The sequence below is a fragment of the Lupinus angustifolius genome, unplaced genomic scaffold (genome assembly GCF_001865875.1).
Source record: "Lupinus angustifolius cultivar Tanjil unplaced genomic scaffold, LupAngTanjil_v1.0 Scaffold_3_298, whole genome shotgun sequence".
Classification (NCBI taxonomy): domain Eukaryota; kingdom Viridiplantae; phylum Streptophyta; class Magnoliopsida; order Fabales; family Fabaceae; genus Lupinus; species Lupinus angustifolius.
In genome coordinates, this window is record NW_017717111.1 from 1 (window position 1) to 20,389 (window position 20,389).

General features: G+C 31.0%; 1 long non-coding RNA gene across 1 annotated transcript; it reads right to left on the bottom strand.

Moving 5' to 3' along the window:
* Positions 1–172: 172 nt before the first annotated feature.
* On the bottom strand, positions 173–15,967 carry LOC109337276. Its single transcript, XR_002106427.1, has 4 exons — positions 15,892–15,967; positions 13,193–13,198; positions 10,030–10,035; positions 173–184 (listed from the first exon to the last, which is right to left on the bottom strand). It is a non-coding gene; the product is annotated as an uncharacterized LOC109337276 (long non-coding RNA).
* Between the last annotated feature and the right edge of the window lie 4,422 nt (positions 15,968–20,389).

Genomic DNA, 20,389 nt, shown 5'->3' on the forward strand with positions numbered 1-20,389 from the left:
GTGTATTGTAACCACTGATACCTAACAGATTTGACCCTTCAAACCATTGCAATCAGTTAAGCAGTTAAAACAGAAAACAATTATAACATAAATTAGTTGAGTTAATCGATTAAGTCACCACGTTAATCGATTAACCAGCATATTAAAAACGTGATTAAAAAGGCAAACTTACTCATATGTTATGCTTAATTTATATACATGTTTTAGCAATTATATTAGGCCTAATATGCACATATAACATGTAAGATTAATGCATGAACATACAACAAACTAGATGATATGTCTCATGAATATGATATGACAATTATAATGGTCTGTGAGACTTGCATCTAGGTTTATCTCACTTATACTCACTCATTAAGGCACACGTCCCAGACTACTTGAAAATATGACTCTATTGATATAATCTAGTCTAGATAGTCTAGATATGACCAATGAGTTCTAGGCATGTTGATTGTTGAGCCATCTTCAAGCTTTATAAAATTGTCTTCACTTGTCTTCATATAAATATATGCAAAACATTGCTAGTGCAATACTTGACACTTTGTACTTTCAATAGTCATGTCCCTGAATGACACCTTCATAATCACGGTCGTTGGATGAAATTGGTGGTTGCTTGTGTGGCCTCCCTTACATACCTCTTATGTGCTGACCTAGAGGTGCCCCTCACAGCGAATCCCCCGGAAATAGTGTTAATATCAACTAGACTTTTTTGTCTTTGGTTGTTTCGGTGGTACCTGTCCGCTTGGTCCCTCTTGGGAGGACGCCATGTTGAGTTTTTGGTATGGAACGTCCTCGGGATGGGGGTGATCGCCTTTGCTGATTTACACCAGCGATGAAGCATTGTAGGTGGCCGACCTGTATGAGGTCTTCTATTGTGTCTCACAACTGAGTGCAATCTTCAGTTACATGGCTAAACATGTTTGGAATTCACAATATTTAGATTGATCATGGCTCCATGTCCTCTTGTTTGGATTAGGTTTGGGAAGTTGGACGAAGTGTGTGACCATGACTTCTAGCAGGATCTTGGACCGGCTAGCATTGAGGGGAGTGTAGACTGCATATTTGGATTTTCTAGGCAATTTTGGGGGCACTTATGCGAGGATCATGAAACTTTGATCTTTTTTCTTCCCGTGAGGAATGATACTTATTGTGTTGGGCGGGTGACATAATGTGGTGAGTTTCCTCCAAGTTAATGAACTGTTGGGCCTTGGAGCGGAGATCCTCCATTGTGGGGTCAGAATACTTGGCCAGTTTCGGTCTGAAAAGACCTTCTTGTAGACCTATGACTAACACATGTATCGTCACATCGGAACTTAAGTCAATCTTTAATGGGTCGAACTAAGCATAAACAAGTTCTACTCGACTCATTGTCATCGGAACATATGACCAATTCATTTTACTTGATCCCCTCACTTTTTCCTTTATCATAAATCATTTCATTTGAAATAGTATATTCCAAAATTATATAAAGGAATTTAATATGATACAATCATTTAATATTGTTTTTTTTTAAAATATATATTTATAATTTTGAATAATATTTCCAAATATGAAATGTATTTTTAATTTTCCTTATGTTTGTTTTAATGGAAAATATGAATTCATAAATAATTCCACATTAAAACTTTAGGTTGTAGATTGGATTTATAGAAACTAATAATGACACATTTAAAAAAATACATTTCATTTTAATAATTATAATATGTATAATAATTTAATATATTTCTATTTCTGCATTCAACCTATAAATTAGAAGTTTTTTAATGTAAACATACTTTTTAATATATTTATAGATATGAATTTTCCTATGTTTGAATTTATATGGAAAATATTAATTTAGTATTAATTAAAGATTAAAAAATTTTATAGATATTTAGATCACGTGAACAAATTTGATGGCACATTTTAAAAAATCAACATGCAAATTAGATGGGTTAGTTTATTAGTATGGATAGGTTAAAATGAAAGCAACAATATGTCCATGTACGGAAAACTTGGTGTTTATAATGAAGGATTGATGTATGGAAATTCCTAACTTAGGGAAGAAGTAGATAATGTAAATACCAAGTTTTGAATTCAACAGTAAAATTAGGTGAAAATTATTTATTAAAAATTCTAATTTAACAATTAATTATATAAATCAATGAGAAAGACATGTGAGATACATATATGCAAAGAAGAGAGTTTGTGAGAAGCAATCTCCTATGAGATAGTTAGTGAGGTTTATTCTTCTACACATAAATTTTCTATCAATTATATAGGACTTGTTTGATCATCTATTCCAAATTAATTCAAATAAATGATTAAATAATAAGTGTAAGAAAGGTTAAATAAAAAAATGTAACTTTCAAAAATATACTTGAACTATTATCCACAACTTCTATATAACATAGATTTCTATTGTTGTAACAACAAAAATATAATCTTTGATTTATGTCAAACTATTTTTTGATCATGAGAAAGTGATTTGGATTTGGTAAGCAAACAAGATGATTATTTATGTTAAGCAATAAGTGTTGTATCCAATAAAGACCAAGAAATGAGCACGATATGAGGTAAGGTGGTGTAATAGATTTTGGAGGTAGATATAGATTATGGGACATGCTCTATCTAATAGTAAGACAATGTACATTTATTCTTCCTAGATTAGCTTCTTATACTGAATTGTCTTTTCTCTATCGAGGAAAAAGATTAACATAAGAAAATACAAGTTGTGTGTGGCATATATATCATTAGTTCTTTACAACCTAAAGACAAAACTCTCCTCAACCTCAAATCTAAAGGTATCAACACTTAGAAAAATTGAAAATGATGACATGCATTCTAATGATTACTTTGTTGGTAGTGTTTTGGATATTTTTCTCAAGATTACACATGTTTATTAAATTTAATAAAATTTACCTTTTGTCGATATAAAAAATAAATAAAAATAACAATTTTCTAAACTCTCTTACAAAAGCCAATTTTGGACCTTATGGCATTGGTTTCTCAATGGGTCCAACTCCAATTCATCTTCTTGCTTTTTTTTTTTTTGTATAATTTAAAAAAGATTGTAATATCTATGTACTGTTAGTATAGAGATTTATACACATTCATTATATCATCAATCACTCATTTGTATTATTTCTTTAGAAGTGATAATTAAACATAAATGATGAATGATGCAGTAACAATATATAAAACTCATACACTGTCAATGTATACTTTTTTTTCCAAAAACATAAAACCAAAGTAATATTATGCACTGATGTTGCAATGACCATTCTGTAAAGTTCACAAAACCTAAGCAAGTGAGAATGGGGATACTCGTTGTCTAGTCCAGCGAACGAGATACCCATGACTAACTGAATTAGTTTGGTTCTCATCTCAAGATGTCGAGCATTCCTAGGTGGATTTCTTAGCGCATCAAAATTATTGTTATTAGGGTTCATACCTCCCAAACCATCATTTCTAGGGTTTCAATTTTGTAGCTTGTAATCCATAGTCTCCTCAACTATGGGCCCTAAGCTAAAAGATTCTTCATGTTGATCTCTCATGTGAGCAAGTTGCCTCATTTCCTTGCTCGGCTATTGTTCCTTCATGCGATTCGCTCAATCTCCGAATCAAAATTCAATTGATTCTCTGGATTTTTACCTGAGATAAAAGAAAACAATTTGCAACAATAGTTGGATTGTCAAGACAACAATTTCAGAAAGAAAAAGAAACATAAAATTAAACTTCAAATATTAACGTTAATGCTATAGTACTAATCTAGACACAAGTCCCGAACAACGACGCCATTTTGCTAACCAGTGAATTAGTGATAAAATTAATCAATAGTGTCGGAAACAAGTTTAGAGTGAGGGATTGACGAATCCACAAGGACTTCCGAAATTATAGCCTTTCAACTAACAATTATTATTTTAAGATATTGTTCAGAGGGTATGTTTGTTTGGTGAAGATAGAATTCAAGATTGTAATGCAATAATAAAAGGTGTGATTGAACTTTCTACTTACTAACAATATACACACAATTCGGTATACAAATTCACGTACTAATGATTATTTGATATAAATGACCTCTACTAAAAGTTAATATCTTAGTCAATTTAGCATCTTATGCAATAAAGCTCTTTGTCTAGCAACTTTATGCGTAATATTAAGATTTATGACTCACACAATACACCTCTATGTCTACTATTCTATGAATATAAAGTTGAGTTACACCTCAATTGTATTAGTCGTCAATGTATTGATCTATGCTAATACCTTATTAAAATAGGTCTATGTCTAGCAACAAGATTAATAAGATTAAATTATATGAACCATTAAGCATAGCTCTATGTCTAATATTCCATGCCAACAAGTTTGAGAGTTATAAAGTTACAAGATTAGTTTTATGACTAGATACCAATAAAATAACATGCATGAGATGGCAAGTTGATATAAGTATGTCTATAAAATATATCAATTATTCAGTGATGCAAGTTTAGAATTATGCAAGTATATTATTAAGCATTCTATCCAAGCTTTATGCAATAAGATGGCCAGATTTAAAGCAAGCATTAAGCACATACGCAACTCAAAATAATCAAAAAGTTCATAAATTCAATATAAGTGAATCAATGTATATTGTAATGCCCACAATTTTCTATTATTTTAATATGTGAGTTAAAAATCTTGATTTACTTTTGTAGATTTATCTAAAAATAAATATGATTTTTAGATTAATTGTTGATCTTTTAATATTTATTTAATAAGTGTATGATTTTTGTTCTATTCGAAAAACAAGTTATTTTATTGGTTATCTCACGTCAAAGTGGATATATATCGTCTCATAACGAGTTTCTAGGTAAATTATGTTAGAAGTATTATCTTATTTTTATATTGAATTATTTATATTCTTAGAAGTTAGAAGTACCTACATGAGAAATTCCTTAAATATATTGAGAGTATTTATCTTTTTTATAATAATTTACTAAGTAATATATCCTATATTATTTATTATAATGTTATTTTTCTTGTGACTTTTGATTAAATTGGTTATGGTTATCATAATATTTATCATAACATATTTAAAATCGTATCATCATTTTTATCTTTTCTATCCTTTAATCATTTTATTCCTAACTATATACCATCACTTTATCATATATATATATATATATATTAATAATGTTACAATGTGATTGTTAATAGTATTATTATAATTATATATGAATATATATTAATATTCAAAGCATGTTGCATCTATTCTTTCCTTAATTTACGTTTTATTATTATTATATAGTTATATAATCTATGTATAATCTTTTGTTTCCATGTTTTATTTATGCTTGAAAATTAGTTTCCTATATCTTAGTCACTCTCTTTGCAGTTTTTCTCTTCTGCATACAACCCTAGCCTCCATCTCCCTTTTTGAATCCTAATCTTTGTGGATTCTAATCCTAGCCTCATAGCACTTACAAGTCTTTGATGTCCATCAATATAATCTTCACTGTTGTTAATTTATTTCTATTCATTGTAGCCATAAGATAAGAATGTAGAGCATCCCCCTTTGTTTGCTTCTAGTGATAGTGGTTGGAAGAAGGTATGGGAGCCATTGTTATTATATGTGTTTTATATCTTATCTTGTTTGTATTTTACTTAACCTCTAATTATTTTGCCATTCTCGTGGGAATTCCTCACTTGTATGATCTTTATTTCAAGAAAATTTCATTTTCTCCTCTAAAAAACCACACTTATTTGGACCTATTAGACACGAAGAAGAGTTACATAACTTGTTAATTTGATAATTCTGTTAACAATTCATGTCACATGTTTATTATACTTTAAATGATAATTTTTCCCATCTTCCTGTTCAGATCTGAATTTGATTTTGATGTTGGGGGTATCAAAACATATCTGTGTAAATCTTGAGGATTTTTTTTTATCGGCAAAAGGAAAGATTTTATTAAGAGAGGAAATAATTACAGGAGAGAAAGAAGTTGAAAAAAGAAAAAACTAAAAGCCATTACAACATAAAACAAAAAATGGGGTTTGCTATCCAGTCCACAAAAGATAACTGATCTTTACCCCTCTTCCCATTGATCCAAGCCAAGAAGTAACCCTAGCAGCCTCAAAAATTTTCTCGAGAGAGGGATGATCTAAAGTCATTCCTAGACCTCCAGATAGCCCAAATAGTAGCGAGTCAAATGATATTCCAATAATTCAAACAACGCCTGTGAGGTGTCATGCCCATGTGATTAGTGAAATGATGGATGGGCTGAAGAGGAAGAGCTATGTGAATATTCAACCAATTATACAGAAGCTGCCAAACTGAATAAGTGAAGTTACAAGAGGAGAAAAGATGTTGAGAAGTTTCAGCTTGGTCGTTGCAAAATGGACATAAGATTCCCACTCCAGGTGCAATAGAGACTCCCCTCTTGAGAAGAGCATCAACAGTGGGGATCCGATCCTGAAAAAGCCTCCAAGTGAAAGCTTTAACTTTTAAGGGAGCTTTTGACTTCCAAAGCATACAAAGATGGTTAATATCATCTTGAGGATTATTTCTCTAATATGTATATTGGTGAATTTTACATTATTACTTTTTACAAGATGGTTAATATCATCTTGAGGATTATTTCTCTAATATGTATATTGGTGAATTTTACATTATTACTTTTTACAAGATGGTTAATATCATCTTGAGGATTATTTCTCTAATATGTATATTGGTGAATTTTACATTATTACTTTTTACAAGATGGTTAATATCATCTTGAGGATTATTTCTCTAATATGTATATTGGTGAATTTTACATTATTACTTTTTACAATTCTCTTAACAACTGTAGTTATGTGCATGTACTTGCATTCTGTTAAAAAGAATCCATATTTATTGATGTATTTATTTATAATAATTGGTAACTGAGTTGTTGTTTTGTAAAAAGAAAACAAATCAACATTGTGGCCAAGTTTCCATATCACGGTGATAAGAAATCCTAAAATCCACCACCAAGTCACTTATATTATTTTATAATAGTTCTTTAGTAACATATGTATATTGTACAATAAAATATTTTGCTGCAGAAAACTTAAAGTGCTATGTTAGGTTGCTATATAGTGTCAACCCAATTATATTTGAGTGTGAAGTTGGTTTTCAAAGATTATGAGATTATGAATGAGAATAGAATTGAAGTTTATATGTGTTTTATTAACTAAATTAGTTGTTTTGTTGCAATCTATAAAACTATTTTTAGGTATTTCTCAAAATGATAGGAAATTGTAGATTGTTATAGGTTATTACCTTGTAGGAGTTAATTTTTTGTAGAAATAGTAATCTTAAAGTTACCAAGCCTCAACACTGTTATATTGAATCTAAAAGTATAAGTTTTGATTATTTATAAAATAGTATTGGATGTAAATACATACACATATATGCACTGCACATATTATTAAAACAAATTACTATGTGTTTGGTTTTATTTTATTTTTACATGTGTAGTTATGTATGTAATTTTTGTAAATTATTGACCTAGATTAGTTATTATTTTTAGGTAGCGTAGAATTTGATTTGTTTATTGATTGTTATTGGCATATGTATGAGAAGAGATTCTAAAGCTGAAGGAGACGATGAGATATCTAGTTTGTTTGTTGGACAAGGAGCTTACGTAAACCTAGGTGAGGGACAAGACCATTGTGGTCTTAGAGTATTTCATTGAAGTTTTTACTCTCTCATTCCCACAAAAGTTGAGGAGTCTTGTAGATTAAGAACTCCCATGGGAACTTGTTTTCCATGTAAAAGTCCTAAATCCTTTTCATGATGATGTATAGAGTCTTACATATTTGATTGTGCTGGAAATATATGTGTATGAATTCATTGTTTTGTAGCATAATGCGAGGTACTCGCTTATGGTATTACATCGTCATGAAATGGTGCTAAATAATTATGTTTGTATGCATGTGAGTATTGTGATAAATTAATAATTTTTGTGCTAAATGTTTGTGACAAGGTTGTAATTTAGAAATATCTCAATTACAATGGTTATGTTATTGATGGTTGTATAGTTATATTGAAACGGAAAATATATATAAGTGATTGTTGTATAGATATGGGAATATATAATTAAGTTGATTGTTGTATTGATTTCAAAATATGTAACTTGATTACTGTATTTAATAGGAAATATACACGTTAGTTGTTATATTGATACGGAAAATACATAAGTTTGAAGTTAAGGTTTTGCACATTGATCGTGGATACTAAGTTAGCGTCTTGAGCTCGTCCATTAGACTTGGCATGATAGAGATGCATTGGGGCTGAGATGACTAACTTATGTGATATTTATTGAAATAAAAATTGGTAAAACCTTGATTAAAATATTTAATGGGCTAACTTCGATTAGTATACATGCATTGCATTCTTGTAGTTGGAGTTGGAAAAAATGGAAAGATATGATGATAGAAATACCATGGGAATTTAGATAGGGGTATCAATGACAGTGATTCGTCAAGAAGCCTTGAGGGATTGATTAGGTGAGACAGTCTAGTGAGGGTTTGGGTTCATTACCCGTATGATCAGGATAGCCTTACATGCAAACTAAGCGGTCTCTAACACCTCCTTGCGCATTTCATGATCGCTAGAGAGGTATCCTGAAACGGATTGGGCTTACCACGTAAGCACCTTAGATAGAGGTATTGGAAAACAATTGATATTGTTATTTGCCATTGCTAAGGATATATATACTCCTCGTTGCTTTCCCACTAGGATCTTGGCCTTCAGGTATTGTATTTTAGGTGTAATTGATTGGTTGAATTGCATATTACATTACATGAGAGAGATATTAATTGAGGATGTGAATTTCCTCATGTATAAGACGCTAACTTCATGCATCATTTGTATATCTTTGATAGGTTAACTATAGTGTTATTATAATGTCTCACTTTAATACTATTTCTCTATGTAATTCCACACTGCGGTCGTCGTAGTTGGTTCTAACTCCATTTTCTTTGTCTTTTCTTTTGTCTATACTATGTGTATGAACAGGTTTGTTGCAATTTCTCTATGAATATCCATTGATGGAAATATAGACAAGAAGAACGTAGCTGATGTGTAGTTAAATATCTTATTTATATTGGGATTATTAGCTCTCATTTAGGAATCTCCTTAGTCTTTTGAACTAATTTTTGTATAATTTATATTTTATGAAGAAAAAAAGATTGAATCTTTTTGCATATATGATGTCTTTTATAATCATTATGTTAAGATTAGAGTAATGATATTGTAAAGTTGATTACTTAAACATAGATAATTATATAAATCATGGTTTTCAGGTTGAATGTGATACCTCGTTTTTGGATAATGATAGTATTAAATATTTCCGCATCCTGAACATTTTAATGAAAATAAATTTTAAATTCACTCTGATTTTCTAACATGTTGTCTATAATTTTCTATAAATTTTTAACATAATTTTATAACGAAGTCTTAATTTCTAAGTTGCAAAAACGGGGTGTTACATATATACATCAAGCTTGTATTACATTCAATCTCAACAAATGAGTCTTTAGTGATTCATATTCATACAATACAACTAAGATAGGATAATACACAACTCATGAGGTGATAAATCACTTGAAAAAAGAAAAAACTAAAAGCCATTACAACATAAAACAAAAAATGGGGTTTGCTATCCAGTCCACAAAAGATAACTGATCTTTACCCCTCTTCCCATTGATCCAAGCCAAGAAGTAACCCTAGCAGCCTCAAAAATTTTCTCGAGAGAGGGATGATCTAAAGTCATTCCTAGACCTCCAGATAGCCCAAATAGTAGCGAGTCAAATGATATTCCAATAATTCAAACAACGCCTGTGAGGTGTCATGCCCATGTGATTAGTGAAATGATGGATGGGCTGAAGAGGAAGAGCTATGTGAATATTCAACCAATTATACAGAAGCTGCCAAACTGAATAAGTGAAGTTACAAGAGGAGAAAAGATGTTGAGAAGTTTCAGCTTGGTCGTTGCAAAATGGACATAAGATTCCCACTCCAGGTGCAATAGAGACTCCCCTCTTGAGAAGAGCATCAACAGTGGGGATCCGATCCTGAAAAAGCCTCCAAGTGAAAGCTTTAACTTTTAAGGGAGCTTTTGACTTCCAAAGCATACAAAGATGGTTAATATCATCTTGAGGATTATTTCTCTAATATGTATATTGGTGAATTTTACATTATTACTTTTTACAAGATGGTTAATATCATCTTGAGGATTATTTCTCTAATATGTATATTGGTGAATTTTACATTATTACTTTTTACAATTCTCTTAACAACTGTAGTTATGTGCATGTACTTGCATTCTGTTAAAAAGAATCCATATTTATTGATGTATTTATTTATAATAATTGGTAACTGAGTTGTTGTTTTGTAAAAAGAAAACAAATCAACATTGTGGCCAAGTTTCCATATCACGGTGATAAGAAATCCTAAAATCCACCACCAAGTCACTTATATTATTTTATAATAGTTCTTTAGTAACATATGTATATTGTACAATAAAATATTTTGCTGCAGAAAACTTAAAGTGCTATGTTAGGTTGCTATATAGTGTCAACCCAATTATATTTGAGTGTGAAGTTGGTTTTCAAAGATTATGAGATTATGAATGAGAATAGAATTGAAGTTTATATGTGTTTTATTAACTAAATTAGTTGTTTTGTTGCAATCTATAAAACTATTTTTAGGTATTTCTCAAAATGATAGGAAATTGTAGATTGTTATAGGTTATTACCTTGTAGGAGTTAATTTTTTGTAGAAATAGTAATCTTAAAGTTACCAAGCCTCAACACTGTTATATTGAATCTAAAAGTATAAGTTTTGATTATTTATAAAATAGTATTGGATGTAAATACATACACATATATGCACTGCACATATTATTAAAACAAATTACTATGTGTTTGGTTTTATTTTATTTTTACATGTGTAGTTATGTATGTAATTTTTGTAAATTATTGACCTAGATTAGTTATTATTTTTAGGTAGCGTAGAATTTGATTTGTTTATTGATTGTTATTGGCATATGTATGAGAAGAGATTCTAAAGCTGAAGGAGACGATGAGATATCTAGTTTGTTTGTTGGACAAGGAGCTTACGTAAACCTAGGTGAGGGACAAGACCATTGTGGTCTTAGAGTATTTCATTGAAGTTTTTACTCTCTCATTCCCACAAAAGTTGAGGAGTCTTGTAGATTAAGAACTCCCATGGGAACTTGTTTTCCATGTAAAAGTCCTAAATCCTTTTCATGATGATGTATAGAGTCTTACATATTTGATTGTGCTGGAAATATATGTGTATGAATTCATTGTTTTGTAGCATAATGCGAGGTACTCGCTTATGGTATTACATCGTCATGAAATGGTGCTAAATAATTATGTTTGTATGCATGTGAGTATTGTGATAAATTAATAATTTTTGTGCTAAATGTTTGTGACAAGGTTGTAATTTAGAAATATCTCAATTACAATGGTTATGTTATTGATGGTTGTATAGTTATATTGAAACGGAAAATATATATAAGTGATTGTTGTATAGATATGGGAATATATAATTAAGTTGATTGTTGTATTGATTTCAAAATATGTAACTTGATTACTGTATTTAATAGGAAATATACACGTTAGTTGTTATATTGATACGGAAAATACATAAGTTTGAAGTTAAGGTTTTGCACATTGATCGTGGATACTAAGTTAGCGTCTTGAGCTCGTCCATTAGACTTGGCATGATAGAGATGCATTGGGGCTGAGATGACTAACTTATGTGATATTTATTGAAATAAAAATTGGTAAAACCTTGATTAAAATATTTAATGGGCTAACTTCGATTAGTATACATGCATTGCATTCTTGTAGTTGGAGTTGGAAAAAATGGAAAGATATGATGATAGAAATACCATGGGAATTTAGATAGGGGTATCAATGACAGTGATTCGTCAAGAAGCCTTGAGGGATTGATTAGGTGAGACAGTCTAGTGAGGGTTTGGGTTCATTACCCGTATGATCAGGATAGCCTTACATGCAAACTAAGCGGTCTCTAACACCTCCTTGCGCATTTCATGATCGCTAGAGAGGTATCCTGAAACGGATTGGGCTTACCACGTAAGCACCTTAGATAGAGGTATTGGAAAACAATTGATATTGTTATTTGCCATTGCTAAGGATATATATACTCCTCGTTGCTTTCCCACTAGGATCTTGGCCTTCAGGTATTGTATTTTAGGTGTAATTGATTGGTTGAATTGCATATTACATTACATGAGAGAGATATTAATTGAGGATGTGAATTTCCTCATGTATAAGACGCTAACTTCATGCATCATTTGTATATCTTTGATAGGTTAACTATAGTGTTATTATAATGTCTCACTTTAATACTATTTCTCTATGTAATTCCACACTGCGGTCGTCGTAGTTGGTTCTAACTCCATTTTCTTTGTCTTTTCTTTTGTCTATACTATGTGTATGAACAGGTTTGTTGCAATTTCTCTATGAATATCCATTGATGGAAATATAGACAAGAAGAACGTAGCTGATGTGTAGTTAAATATCTTATTTATATTGGGATTATTAGCTCTCATTTAGGAATCTCCTTAGTCTTTTGAACTAATTTTTGTATAATTTATATTTTATGAAGAAAAAAAGATTGAATCTTTTTGCATATATGATGTCTTTTATAATCATTATGTTAAGATTAGAGTAATGATATTGTAAAGTTGATTACTTAAACATAGATAATTATATAAATCATGGTTTTCAGGTTGAATGTGATACCTCGTTTTTGGATAATGATAGTATTAAATATTTCCGCATCCTGAACATTTTAATGAAAATAAATTTTAAATTCACTCTGATTTTCTAACATGTTGTCTATAATTTTCTATAAATTTTTAACATAATTTTATAACGAAGTCTTAATTTCTAAGTTGCAAAAACGGGGTGTTACATATATACATCAAGCTTGTATTACATTCAATCTCAACAAATGAGTCTTTAGTGATTCATATTCATACAATACAACTAAGATAGGATAATACACAACTCATGAGGTGATAAATCACTCAAAATGAGCATAGATTAACTTCTATAGTGCCTATACTTAGTTCTCACGATCTAAGTGAGCTAAACTTCATAAAAATGTAGAAACAAAGAATTACAATTTGAATATGTCAACCACATCCTGTGTCTAATTTATACCATTATTTTAACCACAATCTAACCATGGCTAAATCTTTATTCAGTTATTTTCACACATATTCCTCTCTTGATCATGTTTAAAAATCACTATATTCTATAATATAATAGTATATTTCTAAATAAAATTAAATATTTACAATTTAATAATAATAATTTTCTTTTTTTTTTATGTGAAAACTATTGCAAATTGTCCAAACGAGAAAAAAAAAACATTTCCAAATGCTAGTCAGGAACACAATTAAATTTTTTTGATTAGAAACATAATATAGTAGTGATGATAAACATGAAAATAGTCCCATAGAGTAGCTTATCCGCACTAATAACTTCTGAGTTTGGAAGATGTTTTAAAACAATTTAAGAAAAAAGAAAGAAATCACTTGAAGCATGTTTGCCCCTACCATTAGGAATTTCAAATAGTAAAATTGGTTTTGAGGGCCTAAGGATGGGTACGTCACACTTGAAGTACCATTTCCTCTACAATTGCACAATACATCTCCATGTTGAATGTTTCGCATGTTTGAGTCTCCATATGCAAGTGTCTCCTTTTTTGTAGATGGGGTTACCACATTAATGAAGTTCTCCCTTTCCTCAAGTTGGAACCAAAGAAAATATTGGGTTAATATTAACTCTTTTGGGTACAATGATCATTGCCAAAAAATATTGGGTTAATATTTAACAAAACAACTCCTGATTTGAGTTTCATAGGGATGCAGGCAGAGGTAGAAGCAGTAGCGAATATGGTTTTTTCCTTATTCATTTTTCCCTCTTTAAACTTTATTGATTTACTTCTAACTTGCTAATATTAATTTTCCCTCAAACTTGAACCATAAAATAAAGAAAATGTATTCACATAGTTTCATTTTTCTTTTTCACCTTTCTTCATTTACTTGTAACTCATTATTTTCCCCTCACAAGTTATGAATCCATAGAGCAAAAGTATAAAGCAGAATTACCTTTCATTGATAAGATTTTTTCCTCTCCTCAACTACGCTCATGAACCTTTCCAAAATAAAACAAAAAGGTCAAAGTCAACATATCTATTATATTTCACACCCCTTTTCTCAAATTTCAAACAAATAAAACAATACATATGAAAAAAAACACAAACTGAGATTTCAATTACAAACACTCACATGTACCCATTTTTTAAAAGCAAAATAGATAAATAACAATAATATTAATAATAGTAGTAGTAGTAGTAGTAGTAGAAAGGGTTGCAAAATTAATAGATTAAGATTCTCATCAAATAAAGATACATCAATGCTATAAAATAAACAATAGGGTGACACAAATTATAAGCAGACAAAAGCCAAATCCCCATTATCATGATTGCCACATGATGAAATATTGAAACTTCTGTTATATCCATATCACCATTCAAAACAACACTCAAAACTTCAAAAATCCACCAAACCTTAACTTCAAATAACTACTCCTTTTAATGAAGTTTCAAACTATATAGACATCGAAAAACAATACTTTTTAGATGTAGAGGGAAAATGAACATACATTAGTACAGTTCTTTTTAGAGGTAGAGGAAAATTGAACATACATCCTCCTTGTCTCACACCCACCAACACTCACTCCCCAACCACTACTTCTACTATCTCTAGATCTGTTTTTCCCACTCAAACACTTTGATGTTAATTTCCAAGCCTCCTTTGCACTCAATTGTCTTATAAACAATGACATTATCTCTTATTCAATCTACCAAATGGATTTATAGCGAGATAAGAAAGATAAAACATGTAGGGGTTATGGAAAGTCATAATTAATGAGATTCACAAAATATTTCAAGCAAAAAAACATGCATCATCCCACCTTAGCAGTTATGGATTGAAGTTTAATCCTTATGGTGTTGAGTCCTTCATTTCATTTAATAATGAAGCAAGTTGAGGTGCTTCACTACAAACATAATAATACAATTGAATGAACTATCTGAAACAAAATCTCAATCCATTTCCCTATTATGAATTTTAAAACAATAAAACAGAGAGAAACTGAATAAATCAAAAAGAAATAAACTTATTGTTCATTCCTATCATTATTAAGAGTATTTTCCATGATTTGACAAAATTTACTACACTAAAGATTACATTAACAATATGAATAATTGATAATCGATGCATATAAATGCTAAAAAATAAACATAATAAACACATTTTTTACATGGTTGTTTAAGCTCAATATCCATCCAATGTCCTTTTTCTACATGTTAATTGATTTATATTGTAAGTTACTTCACCATACATATATTGTATTTTTACCTCAATTCTAAATTACTAATAATTCCTTTATATGTGGATCTCCTTCTATTTCTAATAAGAAGAAATGGTGAAGAAGGAAATGATTACTCATTACAACAACCACAATCAAAAGGAGGAATCCTTAATCAACCTCATAGGGAAGAATGAATGGTAAAGGCTTTCATATTTTTAATATAATCTCTTGGGATAATATTAGTTTAATCATATTTCCTAAAATTTTGAAACAAAATTATAAAATTTGAATCATATCTCTTGGGGCAATATTAGTTGTTTCATAAACTGTGTCACAACTCTATACAATAAATTCCAATTGGTAAAAAAAATATTATCTTTCTTTATCTTTGATTATAATCAACTAATTAACTTATCAAAATCATTACAAACAGTTGACAAGTTAATAATTAATTACAGGTTACCTATATCCATTGAACCACCATAAACTAATGATTCTTTGACCTTAGGATAGGAGAGAAGACTGTTCAATCTAGAAAAATATTTTTTATTAACTATCCTTGTAATAGTGTTCGATGCTTTTGGGTTATCTCCAAACATTTCCTTAATCCATATCTTCATTAATGCCACCTAAAGAAAACAAGAGGAGCCATGCTTGAATATCAAAGTAATAAATAGCAGCATAATGAAAAAGGTTCAAAATCTTTTGAGCTTTATACCAATTCAGATTTGAAACTCTTCTCTACTAGGATATAATCAATTGTTATGCATGTTGGTCCTTCACAAGCCCCATATTTTGCCACCAAAATTCCTTTCACAGCCACCTTGTAATTCAAATAAAAAACATTTGTTATTATGCTAAAAGCTACTACTTAAATCAGTTAACTAGTTACAAATGGAAAGCAAAATAAATATATATATATATATATATATATATATGATGATGATGATAAAGGTGTACCGTACTTTCTTGTTTGTAGATTTTACCAATATCGAGTAGTCAATTACCATAGAACATCATACTTATAAAGCTGATATATTATTTATACCTAGCAGATATATATTTAATACAGTCTTTCCATACTTAGAAAACATAGAAATTTATGGTAGCATCTGTTACCAAGAAGACTTCAGAAATAATAAATTCTGCACTTGGTTAGATTAAGGAATTAGTATCAAAATCATTAATCATAAAGAAAATACGTCCACCAAAAATTCACCAATAGCTTCACATCACCCTAAAGCTACACTTTCAGAATTAACATAAATGAGAACTTGTAGAAATGAAGGATCTAAGGTGAAAGAGTAACCCAATTGTGAAATATGTAGTTGGTTAGTTACTTCTTCGGTGAAAACAAAGATCTTGTTGGCATTCACCTCGACTTCTTGATAGATAAACTAAAGCATCTGCTAGATTTGCTTCGGCACAAATGAGTTGTTCATTGTGGGAATCAAAGAAGATTTAAATTGCTTCTACATGACACCTGAATCAGTTTTAATTGTTTTTAAAGAGATAAATGTTTATGTTTTTTACAAACAAACAATTAAAACTAATTCAAAATTGATCATAATTGATTGATAATCCCATAAATTTGGAGATAAGTTTGGTAACTATTCATAAAAGATGTAATAAAAATATAAAATAAGATCAATCATATCAAATTTCTAGCCAATAGTACCAAGGATCGGAAATAATGGCTTATCATCTCTATTTTAGTCGGCTTACAATCCCAAAAGAAATCATTGTCTTCATATACAAAAGGGTAAAAAGTGAAAGTGCAAAGTGTCAAGGATAGCACTAGCAATACTTTGCCTATGTTTTGATGAAGACAAGGTTCTATTAAAGCTTGAAGATGGCTCAACAATCAATATGCCTTATGCTCATTTGATCATATCTAGACTAGGATATAATTAGAGTCATTATTCTAAGTAATCTGGGATGTGTGCCGTAGTAAGTGAGTATAGGTGAGGTGAACCTAGTTGCTAGTCTCTCAAGCCATCTTAATTATCATATCATATAAATGAGACATATCATCTAGTTAATTGTATGTTCATGCATTAATCATACATGTTATATGTGCATATTAGGCATAATATAATTGCTAGAACATGTATATAAGTTGTGCATAACATATGAGAAGTTTTCCCTTTGAACCATGTACTTTAATGTGCCAGTTAATTGATTAACGTGTTGACTTAATCAATTAACTCAACTGCTTTTCTGTTAAATCAGTGCTTATGTTACAACTGTTTTTTGTTTCATTCTGTTGCACTAGTTAATCGATTAAAAGGTAGCCTTAATCGATTAACACGTTTGTTATTTGTTATAACTTATTTCTGTTTTAACCGTTTAACTTTTTGCAACGAATCCAACTGCCAAAACTACTTGCTATAAATAGAGGCAACTTCTAGAAAACTGTAGCATTGCATTCTATTGTATATGGGTGGTTTTAGAGAGCATATTTCATTATGTTTTACTGTTTTTGCAAGAGAGTTGCATGTGTGAGAAGAGAGTTATCAGGCTGATTTGATTTTTGATTTTGCATACTGTTTTACATATTCATATGCTCATTCTTATCTTGCTCACATGTTCATGCATTATTTGTAAAGATTGATAGAGAGATATTATGTTTTTGATTAACTCACATGATTCTTGATGGCTTGAGTGATTAGTGAGTGGGTTAGTCTTAAGGTATTTTCTTGTAATATTTCAAGTATTATTGTGCTTACAATACCTTGTTGTTTTAATCTGTTTTTGTGTATTTCTGGATTAATCTCTTGATGTCGTATAACCACAGAGATTGGGATTCTTCACCAAGACTACGAGTTCTTGATTTGAGGATAAGAATCTTGGTTGGGGATGTTTCGTGAGAAAGGTTTTCCCAGGCGAAAGGTAGAGTCAAACCAAGGGTTTAAGGGTCCTAGAGTTCAAGAAAGAAGCGTCATATGTGCTTGAAATTGGATTGGTGTGTGTATTCATAAGGGGAAGCCTGGATGTAGTTTGTAGTGGACCGCAAACAAACCAGGATAAAAATACATTTGTGCACGCTTTTCTCTCCCTGAATCTTCTTTACGTTTCTTGTTATTTCAAGTTGAATCTGTAGCTGATATTTTGCATATTTGTTTACTGCCATATGCTTATTAATAGTGCTTAAAAATATTTGTTTTATCTCTGTTCAATTGATTTTAAATAACTGTGCAATTTGCCTCTCTGATCATTATGTTCTATGCATAAGTTAATCGATTAAGACTAGGTGTTATTCGATTAACTAGGTTGTTTCTAGAAATTGAGTTTTGGTGCAAGAAGCGGTGATTGATAACTGCTACACCTATTCAACCCCCCCCCCTAGGTGTTCCTAGACCTACGCTCTTGTAGCCAGACTTGAGGCCATTAGGATGCTCTTGTCTTTTGCGTCAATCATGAATTTTAAACTTTTCTAAATGGATGTTAAAAGTGCATTTTTAAATGACTATATTCAAGAGGAGGTGTATGTAGACCAACCGCCAGGGTTTGAAAACTTCAAATACCCGAACCATGTGTATAAACTCGAGAAGGCCCTCTATGGCCTAAAACAGGCTGCTAGAGCCTAGTACGATAGATTGAGTTCGTTCCTACTTGAAAAAGAGTTTGAAAGAGGCTTGGTCGACACCATTCTCTTTATTCGTAGATTAGATAATCATGTTTTACTTGTACAAATATATGTTCATGACATTATCTTCGGATCTACTAATGATATCCTTTGTAAGGAATTTTCTGAATTGATTCAGGGGGAGTTTGAGATGTCGATGATGGGTGAGCTGACTTTATTCCTTGGGCTTGAAATTAAACAAATGGAAAGTGGCATCTTCATTCATCAATCGAAGTATTGCAAAGAATTATTAAAGAAGTTCGATATGGAGCAATATAAAGATGCATCTAAACCTATGGCATCTACATGTTATCTAGACAAAGATGAAAAGGGAAAAGTGATTGTGGTAACTAAATATCGTGGGATTATCGACTCCTTATTGTACTTAACTGTTAGCCGCCCCGATATTATGTTTAGCGTTTGTATGTGTGCTAGATTTCAAGCTTTGTGATAAGTGCCAAAAGTATACACTTTTCACCATCATTCTATGGCACTTATCTTATGCAAATTGTAGAAAACCAACTTAAATTAACATTTTTTAGGTGAATTTTGCATGATTAAATAAATTGGTTCTTTATTAATTTTTGTCCAAGTTTTCTTTGAGTTTTGTAGGAAATTGAATATTAAAGAATAAATTCAAAGATGAATAAGAATTCAAGACAAAATTTAAGACAAAAGCTCAAATTGGAAATGAATTGCTAAAAGTAATCAAGTTAAAGCATGACATGCTATGTGCTTAATTTGGTTACTTAGCCTTGAAGAAAGGTAGCTTACTTCGTCTTGAAGAAACCTATGTTAAGGTAGGCAAGACAACTTGCAAAAATCAAATGCTTACCTTAACTTCAAGAAAACGGCCAAAAAGTACCAAGCAACCAACAAAGATCAAGTAACAAACCAAAGGAAAAAATGTTGCTTCACCATGAAGAAATCAAGCACAAAGCTGTCCAGCCAAGCCAAGCACCAGGCCAGGTCAGTCAGGCACCAAGCACCAGGCCAGGTCAGCCAACACCAAGCACCAGGTCAGCTAAGCTGCTGAAACAGGCAGCTGAGCGTCGAACCAGTCAGCTAAGCAGCTGAAACATGCAGTTGAGCGGGGAACCAGGTCAGCCAAGCTGCTGAAACAGGTAGCTGAGCGGGGAAACAGGTGGACTAAGCGGTTGGCGCACCAGAAAAGTGATTTTTTGGTCAAATCATGGAACATCTTACTTTTTCTTTGCTTAAAGGCCAAGAACATGACCTCATGGATGACATAAGGCTATGACAAGAAGGAGGAGGTGTCACCATGCATGTAACCTAGCCCACCATAGGGGTCAAGTAGGGGCCAAA